We start from the raw sequence: 19,905 nt of genomic DNA on the forward strand, positions 1-19,905 counted from the left end.
GTGCCCAGAGCCAGTTCAGGGAGAGACCAGGTGGCCTGATAGGATCTCCTGCCAAGATCAAATCAGACACACATGCCAGTGGCTTCATCTAGTTCATCTAGGGTGAAGAAAGCATTCATATGTATGAGCTGAGAGAGGAGCTCAAAGAAGTGGTGGTGGAACCAGGGCAATACTTGCAGGGAGTCCGAGGGGGGCTCTGAACTCCTCATGGCCCCTATCGGTAGTACCCCTCTCCACTCCCCACATTGGCTTGATTTGGAAACTCGGCTTGTTCTCCATCTTGTACAAAGTGCCCTACAAATTCGAGGCCCAGCCCCTTCCAGGTGGAGCCTGGAAGTCACCCCTTCATCCAAAATCTGGACTGAGTTGGGTTCAATTAGGTTTTTCATGTGAAAACTCGATTGTGTTTTCCTGCAACCTCAAGGTCTCACACAGAGTTAAATTTTTTTTTTAATGTCACAGACTGGAGGAAATTAATAACCACTCTTCATTCCAAACATGTGCGTGTTCAGGTGTGTGGCAATGCGATTCTGAGTCCAGAATGCATCTTGTTTGGGTGCAAAAGGGTGAAGGAGCCAAGGAAGGTGGGAGTGTCCTGTGTCTTCCCGAATATCTTGATTAGAATTAAGTGCAGCATTTCTAGAGTCGAACATTCAGGATCCACAGGAACAAGACAAGTTTGACAAGATCATGTTCCCCATGTGTTAGATTCCTTTGAGCTGGATTTCTCAATAGCAGGTTTGCATAACAGCATTTAAAGTGCTTACAAGGCTACCTGTTTTAATGCTGTCTTCCCTGGTTATTCCTCTGATTAAAAGTGGATTTAAATCCTGGAGCTGCATTTGGTTTTCCCAATCTAAACCATTGTTGTCAACACACGAGTTCTAACACCTCTTGGAATTCCAGAGGAAATGAGAAGGTGGTTAGGAATTTACTGACTAGCCTGCCTGAAACATTTCCTCACTCCCTGAAGAGAAAATTGAAAATGGAATCACCACAACAATAATTACAGAACAATGTTGCTCATGTCTTTGTTACTCGTCCTTATGTATATATATACTTTTTAATTTTTGAATGTTTATTTATTTTTGAGAGAGAGACAGAGACAGAGCATGAGCAGGGGAGGGGCAGAGAGAGAGGGAGACACAGAATCCGAAGCAGGCTCCAGGCCCTGAGCCGTCAGCCCAGAGCCCAATGCAGGGCTCGAACTCATGAGCCGTGAGATCATGACTTGACCTGAAGTCGGATGCTCAACTGACTGAGTCACCCAGGCGCCCCATGTATATTTTTAAATTAATAAACTCTATTTTTTTGTGTTTTAGGTTCACAGCGAAATTGGGCAGAATGTACAGATATTCCCCATCTACCCCTGCGTTCCCTAACCTCCCCCACTCTACACCTCTCCCATCACGATGGTACATTCATTACATCTGGTGAATCTACACGGATACATCACAATCACCCAAAGTCCATAGTTTACCTGAAGTATTATACAACCTATGAATTTGGACAAATGTATGACGACAGGTTTCCGCCCCTGTAGTACTGTGCAGAATAGTTTCACTGCCCTAAAAATTCTCTGTGCCCTGCTCTTCATCCCCCCCTCACCAAGACGCCTCCTGACAACCACTATCTTTTTACTGTCTCCCTAGTGTTGCCTTTTCCAGAATGTCATAGGGCTGGAATCATACGGTGTGTAACCTTTCAGACTGGCTTCTCTCACTTAGTGGTAGGCATGTAGGTTTCCTGCATGTCTTTTCATGGCTCAATAGCTCATTTCTCTTTAATGCTGAGTAATATTCCCTTGTTTGGATGGACCGTAGCTTATTCATCCATGCACCAACTTGGTTGACTCCAAGTTTTAATAATTATGAATACAGCTGCTATAAACATCCATATGCAGGTTTCTGTGTGGTCATAAATTTTCAGTTCATTTGAGTGACTATCAAGGAGCAGGATTCTTGGATTGTATGGGAAGAATATCTCGATTATACACCCATACATAAACAACATAATCAAATATATTGTGGCTATTATTATTTTGAACTGTTACCTGTTAGATCAATTAAGGATAAGAAAAATAAAAGTAAAAACAAATTCTTTTAATGTTTATTTATTTTTGAGAGAGAGACAGAGTGAGCAAGCCAGGGAGGGGCAGAGAGAGAGGGAACAGAGAATCCCAAGCGGGCTCTGCGCTGAGAGCAGAGAGCCGGATGTGGGGCTCCCACTCACGAACCTTGAGATCATGACATGGGTTGAAGTCAGGTGCCTAACCGACTGAGCCACCCAGGTGCCCCAGAAAAATAAAGGTTTTTATATTACCTTCACTTATTCCTTCTTTGATGTTCTTCCTTTCTTTATGTGGATCTGAGTTTCTGACCTATTTCATTTTCCTTCTCCCTGAAAAACTTCTTTAACGTTTCTTACAAGGCAGGTCTACTTACAATAAGCCCCCTCAATTTTTGTTGAGAAAGTCTCTATTTCTGCCTCATTTTGATATGCCTAAGTGTAGTTTTTTTGGACACTTATCCTCCTGGTGATTTCTGAGCTTCCTGGATCTGTGGTTTGGAGCCTGACATTAACGTGGGGAAGTTTCCGTCATGATCGCTTCCAATATGGCACCTGTTCCTTTGTCTCTTTCTTTTCCTCCTGGTGTTCCCATTACACATATGTTACAACTTTGTCCCAGTCCTGGGATATTCTTTTGTTATAGCAGCACATGCTACTATTTCCTTGTAATTTTTTTTTAAAGTAGGCTCCATGCCCAACACGGGACTTGAACTCACCACCCCAAGATCAAGAGTTGTAAGTTCTACCTAATGAGCCAGCTAGCCCCCCCTTGATATTCTTTTGTATTTTTTTTCAGCCTTTTTTATCTTTGATTTTCAGTTTGGGAACTTCTATGGTCATGTCCCCAGCTCAGAGATGCTTTCCTCAGCCATGTCCAGTCTCCTGAGCCCATCAAAAGGCATGCTTCATTTTCGTTAAAATGTTTTTGACCTCTGTTTTTGATCTTTTTAACCTTTCTTACAATTTCCATCTCTCCGCTTACAATCCTCATATTGTCTACTTTTTCCATTAAAGTCCTTAGCATATTAATCATGGTTGTTTTAAATTCCCTGGTCTGATAATTCCCAACAGTACCACCATATCTGAGTCTGGTTCTGATGCCTGCTCTGTCCCTTCAGACTGTATGGTTTGCCTTTTGGTACGGCTTGTGATTGTTTTCTAGATAGCCAGGCATGATGCATTGGGATGGAAGAAACTCCTGGAAACAGCTTTTAGGAATGTGGTGGTGAGGTGTGGGGGAGGGGAGGCATTCTCCAGCCCTGTGAGGCTAGGTCCCAATCTTTTGCTGAGCTTATGTCCCTAGATTATGAACTTCACCAGCTTGTAGAATTGTCCATATATTTACCTTTATTGAAATCTTTATTCCTCCATGTGGCTCTGAGTTAGTCTGTGACCTTTCATTGTGCCTTGTGGACTACCTTGACCTTTACTTTTCTGTAGGGACGGTCTCGTTGTCACAAGCTGCCCCGGCTTTTGTTTCTTTCAGAATATCTTGATTTCTCCCTTACTTACGGAGAACAGTTTAGCCAGATACAGGATTTCTTGGTGGCAGTTTCCTTGTAGCACTTTGGACATGTCAGCCCAATGTCTTCCAAGTTTCCGATGAGAAATCTGCTTACAATCTTACTGGTGAGCCCTTGTCCTGTGTTGATTACTTCCTTCTTGCCTCTGTGAAGATTCACATTTTGTCGCTGGCTCTTGAAAGTTGGAATATAACGTGTCTTGTGCAGGTTTCTTTGAGTTCATCTTACTTGGAGTTCACTGAGCTTCTCTGATGTTTATACTCACGTCTTTCTTCAAATTTAGGAAGTTCTCAGCCATTATTTCTTCAAGGATTCTCTCTGCCCCTTTCTCTCTCTCTTCTGTTTCTGGGATCCCACGATGTGTGTGTTGGTCCTTCTGAAGGTGCCAAAGTTCTTCTGGGCTCTGCTCGCTTTTCTTCAATCTCTTCTCCTTCTGTTTCTCGGCCTTGATCGTGTCCAGTGTTGTCTTCAAGTTCACGGATTCTTTCTTCTGCCTGCCTAGCACTGTCTTTGAATGTTTCTCACACGGTTTCCATTTCAGTTAGTGTACTTTTCAGCTACATAGTTTCTGTGCATGTTTTCTGTCTCTTTATTGGTGTTTCCATTTTGTTTACACAGTTCCCTAGACTTCCTGAATGCCCCTTTTAGTTCTTTGAGCAACATTAAAAGCATTATTTTGAAGTCTTTGTCTATTCTGTTAAGTCTTTTCAGGGACAGATTCTGTTGAATTTCTTTTTTCCCTAGAATGGACATAATTTCCTGTTTTTTTGTATGCCTGGGATTTTTTTGTTGTTGTTGAACATAGGTCATTTGAATTTAATAATGTGGTAACTGTGGAAATTAGAGTCTCCTCTTTCCCTAGGGCTTGCTATTTTTATTTTATTTTTTTAATTGTAACCTCTCTGTGCCAAGGATTAGCTTTGCAGGGTAAACATGTCTTCTTATGTGTTTTCTAAGTCTTTCCTCGGGAAGGCACTGTCACTTTCTAGTGTTCCCTGAATATGCTGTTGTTTTGAATATCCTAGTCTTTAATGTCTGATTCCTCAAGGGGAAAAGCAAAAACACAAGGGGGGATGAAATGGAACTGGTCCTTGAAATCTCCTGGATGTCCCTTGAGCCAGAGAGGAACGGTTTGCAACACTGGGGCAAGAGCAGTCATAATGGCCACCCACCGCTTTGTCTGTGCCTCTGTGATCAGAAGCAGCAAACACGGATCACAGCACAGAGACCCAGTATTTGGAGGACAGCGTCCTTCCTGCCTACTCTACGTCCTGCAAGCCATGTGTGAGCTGCTTCAGAAATACACGCACAGCTGCCTGCCACATGGCTGGGGGAAGGGAGTGGGTAGCTGCTACTGTGCTAAGAGCAGAAATTGCTCGTGATTGAATGCAATTTACCATCCAAGCCTTCTCCTGGAAGTTGCAAGCCTTCAATAGACACCAGATTCCCGTTACATCAGACAGACTCTGCCAGGGCAACCGTCGTCCAGGTGGGGAGACAGACTTCTGGTGCTTCCTGCCCCACGGCCTTCCCAGAGACCTCTCCCGCCAGGCCTTTTTCTACAGCAACCGCAGCCTTGTGCGCTCCCACCGGCAGCACAGGAGTGTCCCAATGTCCCCACATCCTTGTCAACACTTGTTATTATCTCTCTCAATAAATACTCTTCCGTCAGCAAACGGGTGAGTCGGGGGGACCAGGGGAACAGAAAAGAATTGTTGAGAGGGGAAAGGACCATGGAGAACTCCGTGGAAAGGGAGCAGGGGGGATGGGGAGGAGCAGCAGGGACTGGAGGGCCAGGGTAGGGCAAGGCTACAGACACTAGGGTGCGAAAAGGGACAAATAAAATGGAAGGTGACGGACCCCAGCAAATGGGTGGGCTGGGACAAGGCCACAGGAGGAGGGGAGACTGGACAGACGTGTGCGTCGGGGGCCTGTGGGATGCTGGGGACCGGAGGCCAGAGGCCAGGGCTATCGTGCATGTGGCCGCAGCCACACTGGCAACGGCTTGGGATTCTGTTAAGGAAACTCAAGCCTGCCTGGGGGGTGGGCAGTGGGCCCTTGGAAAATACCACTTTGCGGGACAAGACTTCTCACCATTTGTGTTATAACAATCCTTCCTTCATCATGGAAAAGGGAAATCTGATAAGCTGTCACCTGGGGAGACCATGAGGCCGGACTCTTCCCAAAAGGCAACTGATAGGAGTTACAACTCGGATGGAATGCATGGGAGGCCTGGTGAAGTCCGTGTGTCTGCATTTTGATGCAGGAACTTTTACACGCTTGCTGCTTGGTGGTACGTCCCTTAGAGGTGGCACCCCTCTGTGAGTCCCAAATGAGAAAGAAGGAGTTAGAATCCGATGCCATCACTGTGCGTCATCTCTGACTCTGATGTGAATGACAGAGGCAGAGGCTCCGCCTGCAGGTCAGGCTTGTGGACACACACCTGCCTCTTTGTCTCCTTGTCTCGGGAGGGGTGGGTGGTCGCTCTTTCTGTGAAGCCATTCAAGGAAAGGAACCTCACCAGAGATATATCTGATTATTATTTAACGTGAGTGGAAAAATGAAATGAACGTGGCTGGAAAAAAATTTTATTGAAAATGTTTGTTTATTTTTGAGAGAGACAGAGCACAAGCTGGGGACGGGTACAGAGAGGGAGAGACACAGAACCCAAAGCAGGCTCCAGGCTCCGAGCTGTCAGCACAGAATCCAACTTGGGGCTTGAACCCACAAACCACTAGATCATGACGCCCCATGTGGGGCTCGAACTCATGAACCGTGAGATCATGACCTGAGCCAAAGTTGGACACTTAATTGACTGAGCCACCCAGGGGCCACGTGAAAAATTCTTTTGACAAAAATTCTTTTGATTATATTTCTTATAATCTTTAAGAACAGTCAAAATGGGGGATACTTCCACAAGGCTAAAGGAAACCCCCAAATAAGAATTTTCTAGCCTCTAGTGGCCAAATATGAGATGACTTCATGAGCCTGAAATGAATGAAATGGAAAATGATTCCAAGCTTACCCACAACTGTAGGGAAAAAAAAGTTTTAAGAATTCAGAGGCACACCAGCACAAAACGCACATCAGATGAACTGCCTTTGAAGAATCCTTGTGTTTCTGGGCTACCACTTAATTTGCAGTGTTTAATTTTATTTAAAAATTTTACAAACAGTAAGTCAATTTTCTCTTGGATATACAGTCGTAGGAGTCTTAACACATGTACAGATTACCCTATAAATGCAATCATACAGCACGTAACATTTTGAGATTGGCTTTTTGCAGTCAGTAATGTGTCAAACTTTATCAAGTTCATGATAAATGATCAGCATGTGATTACAACGATTTATGAAGAGAGCTGCTACAAACATTTGTACAAAGCAGTGAAAGTCACTGCTTTCACTTACCTAGACGGAATGCATGGAATTGGGATTGATGGGTCCAATGGCGTGTGTGTGTATTTAACTTCTCGAACTTGCCAAGCTATTTTCCAGAGTGACTGTCCCATTTTCCATTCTTACCAACAATGTGCGAGAGTTCTAGGTATGTTGTACCCTTGCCAGACATGGTGCTGACTTTTTAAAAAAGGTTTAAGCCATTCTGATAGATGCGAAATTATGTCTCCTTGTAATTTAATTTGCATTTCCCAAATATCTCAGAGATTTGTCCGTGCGGTAATATTTTCTTTCTCTTCACTGTGGTTTCTCATTTGAATATATCACACTTATAAAAATGTTTTCTGCTTTTGGTCGATGTCTGGATTGTTTCTAGTTGGGGGCTGTTATGAAAGAATTTGCTATGAACATCTGTGCCCGTGTTTTGTCTCCAGACCCCGATATTTATATAAGAGGAGGCCTTGTTGGATCACAAGCTTTGTGTACGTTCAGCTTCAGAAGATTCTGCTCAAGAGTGTACCAAAGTAGTTTTATCTACACTCTCACTAACAGTGTGTGAAAGCTCCAAATCTTTCATGTCCTCGCCAACTCTTGGCAGGTCATGTCTTTTTAAATTTAGCCATTTTGGTGATTTTGTAGTGGTTTCGCACCATGGTTCCCATTTGTATTTCTCTGATGCGTATAAAGTCAATGTTGTGTTGTGTCGTGTCGTCCGCCTTTTTCCGTTGACTCTACACACACACGCGCGTGCACACACAATTTATATTATATATAAAATGCACAGAACTGATATAGGTGCATAGAGATCGGAGGTATGTATTAGAGATCGGATAGGAGACCTCGGACAGACACATCGGTTACTAGTATCTTCCCCCATGCTGAGCTTGCCTCTTGGCTCTCGTCTTGGTGTCCTTGGACAGACAGCAATCCTTAGTTTGAACATGGTCCGACTTAACCATGTTTTTCTTTACAGTTGCCATTTTCTGTGTCTCATCTGGGGACACTTTGCCCACCGCAAATGAGTCATCATAATTTCGTAATTTTAAGTGTTTCACTGTTTTACATTTCACATTTAGGCTTATAATCTGTACGAGTTTTAGAATTTATTGACAGTGTGAGGACCTTGAAACACCAACTCCATTTAACCCCTTCCTGCCGCTCCCGGCACTGTCATTTATTTTACTTCCCCATGTATTTTAAAGCCCATATGAGTGTTGCTGTTTAAACAGCCAAGGTTTACTTAGATTTACCCACAGGTGATCCTTTCTGCTTCTCTTCTTTCTTTCCTGCATTAATTACCATATTCCCCTTACGACTCGCAAATTCCCTTTAGCATTTCTTTTATTTTTTTCATTCTTATTTTTTAATTCATTTTAGCTATTTGTCTTTGGGAGAATGCGAGCGGGGCAGGGTACAGAGAGAGAGGGCGAGAGGATCTGAGGTGGGCCCTGCGCTGACAATCTGAGAGCAGCGAGCCCGACGTGGGGCTCGAACTCGCAAACCGCGAGATCATCGCCTGAGCCGAAGTCGGATGCTCAACCCACGGATCCACCCAGGTGCCCCTGGCATTTCTTTTAGTGTGGATCCGTGGAAATAAATTCTCCGATTTTTTTGTCTGAGGGAAACATCTCGCCACCGTCAGTTCCCCCCCCCCCCCCCCAGTTTTATTTAGAACTGACACGCAGTGCCGTAGGAATCTCAGGGGTGCAGCACGAGGACCTGATTTCCATGCGTTGTGAAGTGATGTCTACAGCACGTTCAGTTAACACATCACCTGTTTCTTCCTTGTCACGAGAACCGTTAGGGTCTGGTCTCCTGACAACTTTCTAATCACCACCCAGCAGTGGCACACGATCATCCGGCCTCACGCCGGTCCCCAGTATGACCGCCTTCGTTTCTCAAGTATGTCCTTTACCGGGTGGGTGTGGAATGCTCACCGGGCACTCTGAAGACGTTCCATTATTTTCTCAATTTCGTCACTGTTGGGAAAAATCCTACTGTTACTCCTCTGAAAGCAAAACGTCTCCCCGCCCTCTTTGTCAGGGACTTAGTGAATGGCGTGTCGATGTCGAATTTCCGGGTTATTATCCTTGTACTGTGGTTACACAGGAAGTGTCCTTATTCTTAAATATTTTGTGTCTGCAACTTATTTTCACGTGGTTCAGAAAACACATGTATGTATTATGTGTATGGAGAGAGAGGTAAGGGAAATGGGGCAAAATGTTTAAAATGGTAATTTTGATAAAGAATTTATAGGAGCTCTTTGTCCATTCTTAAACTTTTCTGCAAGTTTGAAATTATGTCAAAATTAAAGGGCACCAAAAGAAAATACCTGAATAAAACAAAAAACTTATTAAAAACTTATGATTCCTCTTCTCCTATATACATATATGTGTATATATGTATATATACATATACACATACGCACACATATTCATATATATGGACATGTATTGGGATATACAGATTCATATACATCTGAAGGTTCACAATTCAAAGGCTGTGTTGAACAGTCCAGTATCGCAACGTCATCACCCGAGTGCCCTCCCTGATTTCTCCCACCCCATCACCCAGGGAAGGATGTCCTCCTTCCCCGTGGCCTACACCATTACACGTGGACGCCCCTCAAGTCCGCACAGTGGAGCCTTCATGTGTAACTGCCGCTGGGGCAGGAGCCGGCCTTGGGACCCTGGGGCAGGACCCTTCCGGCCCCCCGGCAGCAGCAGTTGGCCTGTGGGTAGCGGTTTTTTTGGGCTGCTGGGAGCGCTAGGAGCTAGGCTTCAGGACCCCCTGCTCCAGCGAGATCTCCAGGAGGGGAAGTCCTGGGGGTGCGTGCATCGCTATGAGCGAAGAGAGAGCTCCCTCGGTTTAGAGACCCCCGCAGAATGCCTCAGGAAGGTACGCAGTCCTACGACTGCACTTCTTTCCCTGTTAATTCACCGCCAAGAACCCAAGCACCCTTTCTTATAGATCTAATAAATAGTGCCTGCACTCAGCTGAATATCAGGGCTTCTGTCTTCAACTGCATGTTTCTCTTTTTGAGATAAATTTCGATTTGCTTCTCTTAACAAATTCTAACAAGAAATCGTGCTTGGAAATACAGGTACTCCTATGTTTAAAATACATCATGAAATTAATGAATTTGGAAATCAACTGAATTTATAATTCCTAAACATTCTTCAGTTCGCTTTCCTGATTCATCAAGTCTAAGGTTTTGACTAAGGTTTAAAAGTATTAAGATTTCTGTAAGCTATCTCTTTTTAGGTCTGTATTTAACAATACAGAGTAAAAAGCTGTGTGTCCCAATGTGCAGGCATCAGAAGGCATCTATATCTATTTATATCTATCTATATCTATATCCCGTTGTACACACACACACTATATATATATATATATATATATATATATGTATCTATACACACACACACACACACACACATATGTAGGATGTGTATGTATATATATAACACACACACTATATATATATATATATACACACACACACACACACACACACACATATGTAGGATGTAGGATGTGTATGTATATATATAACACACACACTATATATATGTGTATATATATATACACACAGATATATATATATCTTATATATATATATATATATATATATATATATATATATATATATATACTTCTAATAATATATATACGTATACATATAGGATACTTCTTTTTTTTTTTTTTTTTTCAACGTTTTTTATTTATTTTTGGGACAGAGAGAGACAGAGCATGAACGGGGGAGGGGCAGAGAGAGAGGGAGACACAGAATCGGAAACAGGCTCCAGGCTCCGAGCCATCGGCCCAGAGCCTGACGCGGGGCTCGAACTCACGGACCGCGAGATCGTGACCTGGCTGAAGTCGGAGGCTTAACCGACTGCGCCACCCAGGCGCCCCTATATAGGATACTTCTAATAACAATGCCCATCATATGTGCATTAACACCCCATTTCAGCGTTTAGGTCTGAGATGTTTTGGACCATGTCTAGGCTCTAACTCCTTGGGGCTCGACCCAGTTGGTGCTCAGGTCTACATGACCTAATGCCTGCACTATTTTCGCTATTATGTTTCTTACCTGCACAGACCTTGGTTTGTGTCTGAATTGTCTAACCTCTTATAATTGTGATTTGTTCATGGGCACTTATTTCCTTTTAATTCCCCCAAGAATTTGGTCATGTGTTGTGCCCAGTTTGATTCTCTGATTATTAACGCACAGGAAAGCCTACACCAGGAAGAATTTTCTCTCTTAAGAGCCCTTCATATCATGTATCACACGTAAGTATATTTGAGATGCAGCCGTATTTCAACAAGTTTCAATTTAATTACACGTTGAGCCCAACAAAGTCTCCGTAGATGAGATTTGAAGAAATGTATTTTCCAAGCACATCAAGTTCCATTACACGAGAAGCTGTGACATTTCCTTTTACGGTAAGGGTACGAGATGCTCGTGTTCTCATCAGTAATAAAGATCTTCAAAATTGGGTATCTGGTTTCCATCGGGCACATCTTCTTTAGGAGGCTCGAGAAATGTGCTTATTTCCAGCTGGGTGCTGATTGTGATGTTGAAGCAGCACTGATCTGTGAAAACTGCTACCTTCACAGAAATCACGCGGCCGCCGCAGATGTTGAGAACAGGCTGTATTCGAGCTGTGTTTGCTCGAGAACTCTGACAGTTCCACTCCAGCCCTAGTGTTGGGACTTTTTGCGGTGTCAGATCCAGATAATTATTCACTGACAGTATTTTAGACTCAACGTAAGTTACTCGTTAGGCTGCCACCATTCTTGGGTCCTTTGTTTTCTTCTTTCTTTTTTTTTTTTTAATGTTTATTTATTTATGTGCACACACGCACATGCGTACAAGTGGGGGAGAGGCAGAGGAGAGAGAGAGAGAGAGAGAGAGAGAGAGAATCCCAAGCAGGCTCTCCACCGTCAACACAGAGCCCGACGTGGGGCTCGAACCCATTAACCATGAGATCATGACCTGAGCCATGAGACACGCTTAACCAACTGAGCCACTCAGGAGCCCCCGTTTCCTGCTTTCTTGAATCTGGTTGTTTTGCACTCAAGAGCATCCTGGAGGAATTTCAGGAAAGTCTGTGTGTAGTAAACTTTCTGTCTCTTTCCATGTCCAAAGTGTCTTTAGTTTTTTTCACACCCGAATTGTCACATGACAGGCTCAGAACTTGCCATGGAGTGATGGGACCAGCCAGTGACTGGGCCATCATTCTGGGACTGAGAGGCTTAATGCTGCGACCTTACCAAGTTGAGTGAACTGTATATACTGCTTAGAGGTAAACTTTCACAGATGGGCATACTGTAGAATTTCAATGCCTACACTAACAGTTAAGCTGATATCGAAGAATAAAAAGTTTGGAATACTGACCTTTCTTAATCTGGTCAGTAAAACCGTCTTTGCCTTGAAAGAATGAATGGTTTCTCCAACCACACGAGCTGAGCCCAGGAAGTAGTCTGCTTCTGCCCAGTGTGTCTTAAGTTGACGGGGCCACCTCACCTCCTGAGAGCTCTGTCAAAATCCAGGGCTCTACATTTGTATTGGCAGCATCTCTAGGTTTTTCCTCTTTTTCATTGGTAATGAAAAAGTCCTTTATGACTCCTTCAACAGTCTTATGTTAGAATTTACTGTCGTGTATCTTTTCTCATACACTTATCTATGCTGATTTTCTTTTTCCACGTTAGCATTTCATATCTTTTATTTTCCACATTCCAGCATCAGAGATGAAAGGGATGCTCAGGGCTTGACCTTAGAAATAACCGAACAAGTGGAGTCTAAGAAATTCCAAGTCGGTCACAGGAGAGAGGGTGGGTGTTACTCACGGCCCAGCAAGGCTCCCAGGGTGGAAAAGAGCAAAGCTGGAAACCACGATGTTGAAGTTGCTGAACTACATTGAGATGTGCAGATCTCAACCTACAAAAAGCCTTTTCATATGAAATCTGCCCTGTTCTTTGCTGGGGGCGGGGGGGTGGCGCGGGGGGGGGGGGCAGGTACTGTGGTGATAAGTATGAAAATGAGACTGTTCATAGAGAGAGAGTGGGCGTGAGTGAGTGGGGGAGGGACAGAGGGGGAGAGAGAGAGAGAGAGAGAGAGAATCTCAAGCAGGCTCCGTCCAGAGCTGGGCAGGGGTCTCGAACTCACGAACTTCGAGACTATGATCTGAGCCAAAACCAAGAGCCAGATGCCTAACTGACTGAGCCACCCAGGTGCCCCTATGAATCTTTAATCCCATGCCCAAACTATGCCCCCCAAATAGTGTATTTTAATAATCACATTAAATAATGTAATTTATAAAGTTATATGTAATTTAAATGTAAAGTTATATGTAAAGTTGAATGGAGTTTAATAATAAGCGATTTTCCTGTTTACTATTCAAGGAAAGCAATAGTTCTGAGCACCTTCTCAATTTACTCTGCAAATAGTAAATTTACTCTAGTAAATAGAGGAGACGGAAATGGAAACCTACTCACCTGACTTTGCAGGAAACGCCAGGGCGATGCAGCGATTCGATGCACTGGACGTGGCGGCCGTGCTTACGTCGGAGTCGGCTCTGGACGGGGAGCGAGCTTCCAACAGGCGCTCCCGGGGGCGGCGGGGGGGGGGGGGTCCTGGCACCCGAGACTGGGAAGCCTGACTGTGCTGTTCTCAGAACAATGTGTGGTCTGGTTTGCAAAGTCCTTACAGCCAAGTCCCATGTTCAGCCTCTTCCTATGATATAAAGTTCATTAGAAAAAAGAAAGCATAGATTTCTTCTACGCAATGAAAAGTTATGAAAACTTTGAAAGCGGTTAGGTACTTTGAACAAACGTGCTCGCAACAGGCTTTCATTGATTCCGGCATCTCCGCAAAATCCTCTCAACACTGCTGAAGACAGACACATTTGTGAATGAGGTTTCTGTTGGTTTTTTCCCCCTTATTTGGAAGATTTCCTTAATTCACAAGCACCCAAATCCTCTTGCAACAATACCGTGTATATGTAGAAAAATATTTTGTGGTGAAAACAGAACGAGGGCAACTACAAATTGTTGCGTATTTCCCAGAGATCTTTAGCTTGGGAAGGGCCCAGTGATGTCGGTTTCCACATATTTTTAATTATAGCTTATAATTTACCTTGTGTATTGTCACCTGTGTGTGTGTTTTTAAAAGATGCCTCTCCCCATCCTGTCTGCTGGTTAGTGGAGAATTTTGTTCCATTCCTCTCACAAAAATAGGGCAAATGAAACTCCAACACGGTGAATGATAACACAATAATCCTACAAATAGACATAGTTGTAGCTAATGATACATCAGCGTAGGTGAGACAGTGTAATAGTGCAGAGTAAAGGAAAAAAATTCAAGCCACTGTAAAAATATAAGTATGGCATCTGTTGCCTACATAAACGTGCTCTAAGGGGATCGTGTAGCGGGCTGAGAAGACATCCTGGCTCTGAGGGCCATCTTTTGTGCCTAAAACCCTTATGCACCTGACTGGAGTCATTAACATTTGGATCAACTTCAATGCCAGAAGTAGGCAGGACCTACGGCACTTCCCTCCCACGGGCCCAGGTGGCCACATGAGAGCCAGCTTAACGCTCAGGCAGGAGAACAGTAGCCTGAAACCCAAGGATAGTGTGTGTGTGTGTGTGTGTGTGTGTGTGTGTGTGTGTGTCTACTCTTGATAAAATGTTGCAGGAGCTATTTTGTTTGGTCTTATTTTACACATTGTAGAGGTCTTTCTCGCACACTAAAAGCTTGAAGCGGAACTATCTTTTTTCAGTGCCATGAAATGGTTCATAGAAATGCTTTTGTAATCGGTCAAACTTTTTAATTTTGTAAACCCATCCCTTCCCGGTGTCGGAAGGCTGCTGGGTGCGGCAACTCGGGGCAGGGCCGCTCGGGCCATCTGGAAGTTGCTAGGGCTCAGGCTGGGTAGGGTTGAGGCAACACGTGTCTGCACGTTCCAAGCCGTGTGAGGTAATGTGGGGCAACCACGTGCAGCTGGGGGGACACCAGGGAGGCCACTCAGACTTGCATCGGGATGCTAGGCATCGTCCTCCACTTCTGATTCTTGGGGAACCTGCTGTGAGCCATTTTCAACGATTTATTAACCTTTTTTTCCGTTAAGATTTCCTGGACATTTTCCCATGAATCAGGAAGCTAAGAATGTGTCATAGTCTCTAATGTATGAGTTCCTTAAATCTTCTTTCACTATGACAGTATTGATGATACGAGAATTTAATAAAAATAAGCAGTGAATGTGACCTTTAATGAAGGGATATTCTGTGTTCTTAACAGAGGCCATTTCTTATACAAATCACTTAGAGGACCTTCTATGTGTCCGAACTCCCCTTTCTGTTCATTGCACGGTTCTGTGGCTCATGCTGGACTGCATCAGGATGGGCTCGCACCAGCTGATGGATATTCTGGAAGGCAGGGAGCAGGCTGGTAAGGAACTCGACATAGGCAAACTCTGGAAAGCAGTGGCTGTTCAATAAATATTTGTGGGTTGGCTTTTTTTTTAGAAAAAAAAATTGCACATTTAGAAAGTAGATGAAGCAGTCACAAAGAACTCGAGTGCCCTTGTGAAAATGAGAAACAGGATAGGTTCTAGTTCAAGAGAGGTGTAGGGAGGCACTGAATGTAGGGCAAGAGACGTGGAGCACGCAGGTGGTGGTCGCCCAGGGGCAGATGCTCCAGCAAAGTCAAGGCCATGGTCTTGCCCGCTGCACATCACCACTAGGTGGGGAGTTTGGGGCGCCAAAGCGTTGATTAGTGGGGGTCCTGATGGGCTTGACATTTTTTAGAAGGAATCTAAAAAGGAAAGGCCATTTATTATCATCCTGCTGTATGAAGTTAACATTTTAACTTAGAGTTTTATTTTTACCATTATTTTGTCTCTGAATGCTGCAGAGAAATAAAATCCAGTTCAGTGTTCTGTGACATTTCTGAACTCACCTCCTTGTTTGACTACTAAGCAATCGTGTTGAGGATTTACAGCTGAAAAGTACACCTCTGGCAATGTCAGTTGCTAAAAGGTATGCTTGGTAGAGGAAGTCTAAATCTGTGCTTTCTCGTCTCTGATGTTTCAATGGAACTATAATCCTACTTCAAGACTTCATTTTGAATACATTATACTTGAAATTAGTACAACTGGTAGATGGTAAGTATGGAATTTCTTTAAGATTCCTTTGAGGAGGGGCATCTGGCTGGCTCAGTTGGTAGACCGTGTGACTCTTGATCTCAGCGTCATGAGTTCAAACCCCGCTTTGGGTATGCAGTCTGCTTAAAAAAAAAAAAAAAAACTTCTTTGAGGAAAAAGCCTCGTAGTTGGATACTGTATTCTGTGTAAGTAAATAATACCGTGATACGATGATAGAGGTTTTAAGTATAACTAATGTTTGTTCTATGCCTGCCCATGTTCTTACCACAGATAACTCAGGTTGAGAACTGCGCACTGGGGTCTGGGAGGAGGTACGGGAGGCTAGTTTCTGGAGAGCGAACGAGCTGGCACAGAAAAGCAGCCACCCTCAGCACGACCGCATTTCTGAAATCCCCCGGGGCCTCCCAAAAATGTGCTAAGTTGTATTTAGATGTAATATTTTTGGGAAAAAGAAAGCGATCATCTGACACAGGAGATAAATTCGTGAAAACTTACATAATTTATTTCTGGACTTTCATCGGAATTTTACCATGAATTTGCTAAAAAATTATTGTTTCGTTTGAGATGCAGGATTCTTAGGTATAGATTACATGTGTTTCATTTCTACGAATCAATATAAACATACTTTGAGATCACCTCTGAAAAAATACAGTCTGAGAATGATTGTAGGTAGATCAAGGCCGAACAAGGCATGAATATTAGTTTTCATTTTCTAGGATAACACACGTTTGCCATGGTCTTCCAGGGGCGGCGCCAGAAGACCCGAGGTCATGCTCCATGGCTCTGGGTGACCCAACCAGCGACGCGGGGGTGGGGGGGCGGTGGCTCGGGGCGAGGCAGGTGCTAAGCGCCCGGGCTGTGTTCTGCAGCCTCCGCGGAAGTTCTGATGTTCCCAAGACCGCACTTCCCGCTTGCACTGAAACCGTTTTAACATCCTTTCCGGCGAGAGACACGTGGGAAGGACACGGGTGTGGCGGGAAACAAGGCTGCGCGTCCCTGGAAGGTGTCGGGTCATCCGGGTTAGGCCTGAAATCACCAACAAAATCCTTTCCAGGGGGAACTCTGCCACGTGTACGGAGAAGGGCACCCAACGCAGACGGAAGCCTGGCTGGGTGGCGAGCCCTCCCTCTCCGCAGGGTACGGGCTCCCTCACCGTCTGTGATGGTTTCACGCCCCACACGGGGCCCGACTGCACAGTGCACGGAAGTGGAACCATGCTGCACGGGACGGTTCGGGCCAGGGTGTTGCGGTTGTGAGTTTCGTGCACGCGGAGCACCGCGTGTTCAGTTGTATTTCTGCACAGTGGTCATTCCGTGCACCTACTGGAGTTTACCTACTCACTCTAGCGTTGAGGAAGCTTCGGATATGTGCCTGGGCACCAGTCAGGAAAACAGGAACTGTATCAGTTATTTTTAACAGAGACATTTTATTTTCTTAATTTATTTTTATATTAAAATTTTTTTTAATCTTTATTTTTGAGCGAGAGAGAGAGAGAGAGAGAGCAGGGGAGGGGGCAGAGAGAGGGAGACACAGGATCTGAAGCTCCAGGCTCCAAGATGTCAGCACAGAGCCCGACGCGGGGCTCGAACCCACAAACCGCGAGATCATGACCTGAGCCGAAGTCTCATGCTTAACGGACAGAGCCACCCAGGTGCCCCTTTATTAATCTATTTTTAAACAGCTTTATTTAGGTACAGTTGATATACAACTGATATACGTATTTAATGTATACAATCTAATGACTTGGGACACAGGTACACCTGTGAAACCACAATCAAGGGAACTGATATATATCCATTACCTCCAGAAGCTTCCTTGTGCCTCTTTTTTGTTCTTGTGGTAAGAACACTAAATATGAGATAAACCCTTCTAACAATTTTTAGGTGCACAATACGATGCTGTTCACTACAGGCACAATGTTGTACAACAAATCTCTAGAACTTACTCATCTTGCCTAACTGACACTTGATGTCCATTGGCTGACATCTCCCCATTTCCCCTCCCCTCCCCACCCCTGGCAACCACATTTCACTCTCTGCTTCTGTCAGTGTGACTGTTTTAGTTATTTATTTTTTTTAAGTTTATTTATTTTGAAAGAAAGAGGGTGCATGAGGAGGGGAGGGAAGGAGGGAGGGAGAGAAAGAGAGACAGAGAGAGAATCCCAAGCAGGCTCTGTGCCCAGTGTGGAGCCTGATGCAGGGCTTGGTCCCACGACTGTGAGATCATGACCTGAGCCACAACCAAGAGTCGGATGCTTAAACGACTGAGCCACCCAGGCGCCCCTCTCAGTTTGACCATTTTGGATTCCTCGTATGAATAGAATCATGCAGTATTTGTCCTTCTGTGACTGGTGAATTTTACTTAGCACACTGTCCTCTGGGGTCGTGCATGTGGTAAAGCTATTTTAAAACAGAGAATTGATTACACAGACATCAGACGACTAAAAAGGCAAAAGCAGACAGTGAGGTACCCCAGAGGCAGCAACTGCAAGGAGCAGCTACCGCTTGAGACAAATGGGAGGGTTGGGGTTTCGGAACCTGGAAGTCTGGAAGACAGGGCTGGACCACAGAGCGCAGTAGGAAACCACAGCCTGGGCCGATCGCCACTGGGAGGCAGGGCTGGAAACACCTGAAGTCAGACGTTGTCGCTGCTGATTCTCAGGAACCACTATGGTCCCCCCACCTCGGCCCCCCAGTCAGCATGGAGCTGTGGCACACTGGGTGGCAAATGACGTGTTGACCTGGGACCGTCTCTGAGTGGACCCAGCAGTCCATGCATCTAAACTGTGGTTAGCTCCGCAGTTAGCACGTATACAATGGGAATAAACATACTCAAAACCTGCGTGGGCACGACCCATGCACGAGCTCCACAGCCTGGGGAGTGAGGGTAGGAAGAGCCAAATGGAAGCTTGAGATGTTCCTTCTAGGACAGTCTTGATGGCAAAATTCTAAGCGATCCTTAAGATCCTTGCCACCTGGTGTCAACATCCTGTAAAACCCCCTCCCCTGAGAATGGGCAGGACTCGTGAAAGTGAGATAGACTATCACCCCCATGGTTAAGTGACTAATCAGTTGACTGAGTGAATGAAACGAGATTATCCTAGGTGGGCCTGACCTCATCTAGTGAAGTCTTTACAAAAGTTTGTGTCAGAGAGGCATTCTCCCCTTGACCTTGAAGATACAGCCTCCAGGAGTTTTGTTTTGTTTTTTTTAATGTTTATTTCTTTTTGAGAGAGACAGAGACACAGTGTGAGGAAGGGAGGGGCAGAGAGAGAGGAAGACACACAATCGGAAGCAGGCTCCAGGCTCCCAGCTGTCAGCACAGACCCCGACGCGGGGCCCAAACCCATGGACCCCGAGATCATGACCCGAGCAGACGTCGGACGCTCAACCGGCTGAGCCACCCAGGCGCCCCTGCAGGCTCCATGAGTTTTACAGTGGCAAGGATATGAATTCTGCTAACAATCACGAGGGCCACAAAGGGGGTCCCAAGCCTCAGGTGAGACTCCAGCACCTTGATTTCAGCGTCATGAGACCCTCAACACAGAATCTAGCTGTGCCACGCCCAGACTCCTGACACACGGCCCTGCGACAGAACGGATGGGTATGGTTCCAGGGTGCCGAGTCTGTGTTAATTTGTTAGTCAGCGAGAGGAAACTAAGACCCGTAGGGAAGCCAGAGCAGTGCCGTGTCCTGGGGCAGCTGCGGAGCGTGGTGCGAAGCTGTGAAACGTGCGGGGCCACCT

Source organism: Panthera onca, chromosome D4 (assembly GCF_046562875.1).
Source record: "Panthera onca isolate mPanOnc1 chromosome D4, mPanOnc1 haplotype 2, whole genome shotgun sequence".
Lineage (NCBI taxonomy): Eukaryota > Metazoa > Chordata > Mammalia > Carnivora > Felidae > Panthera > Panthera onca.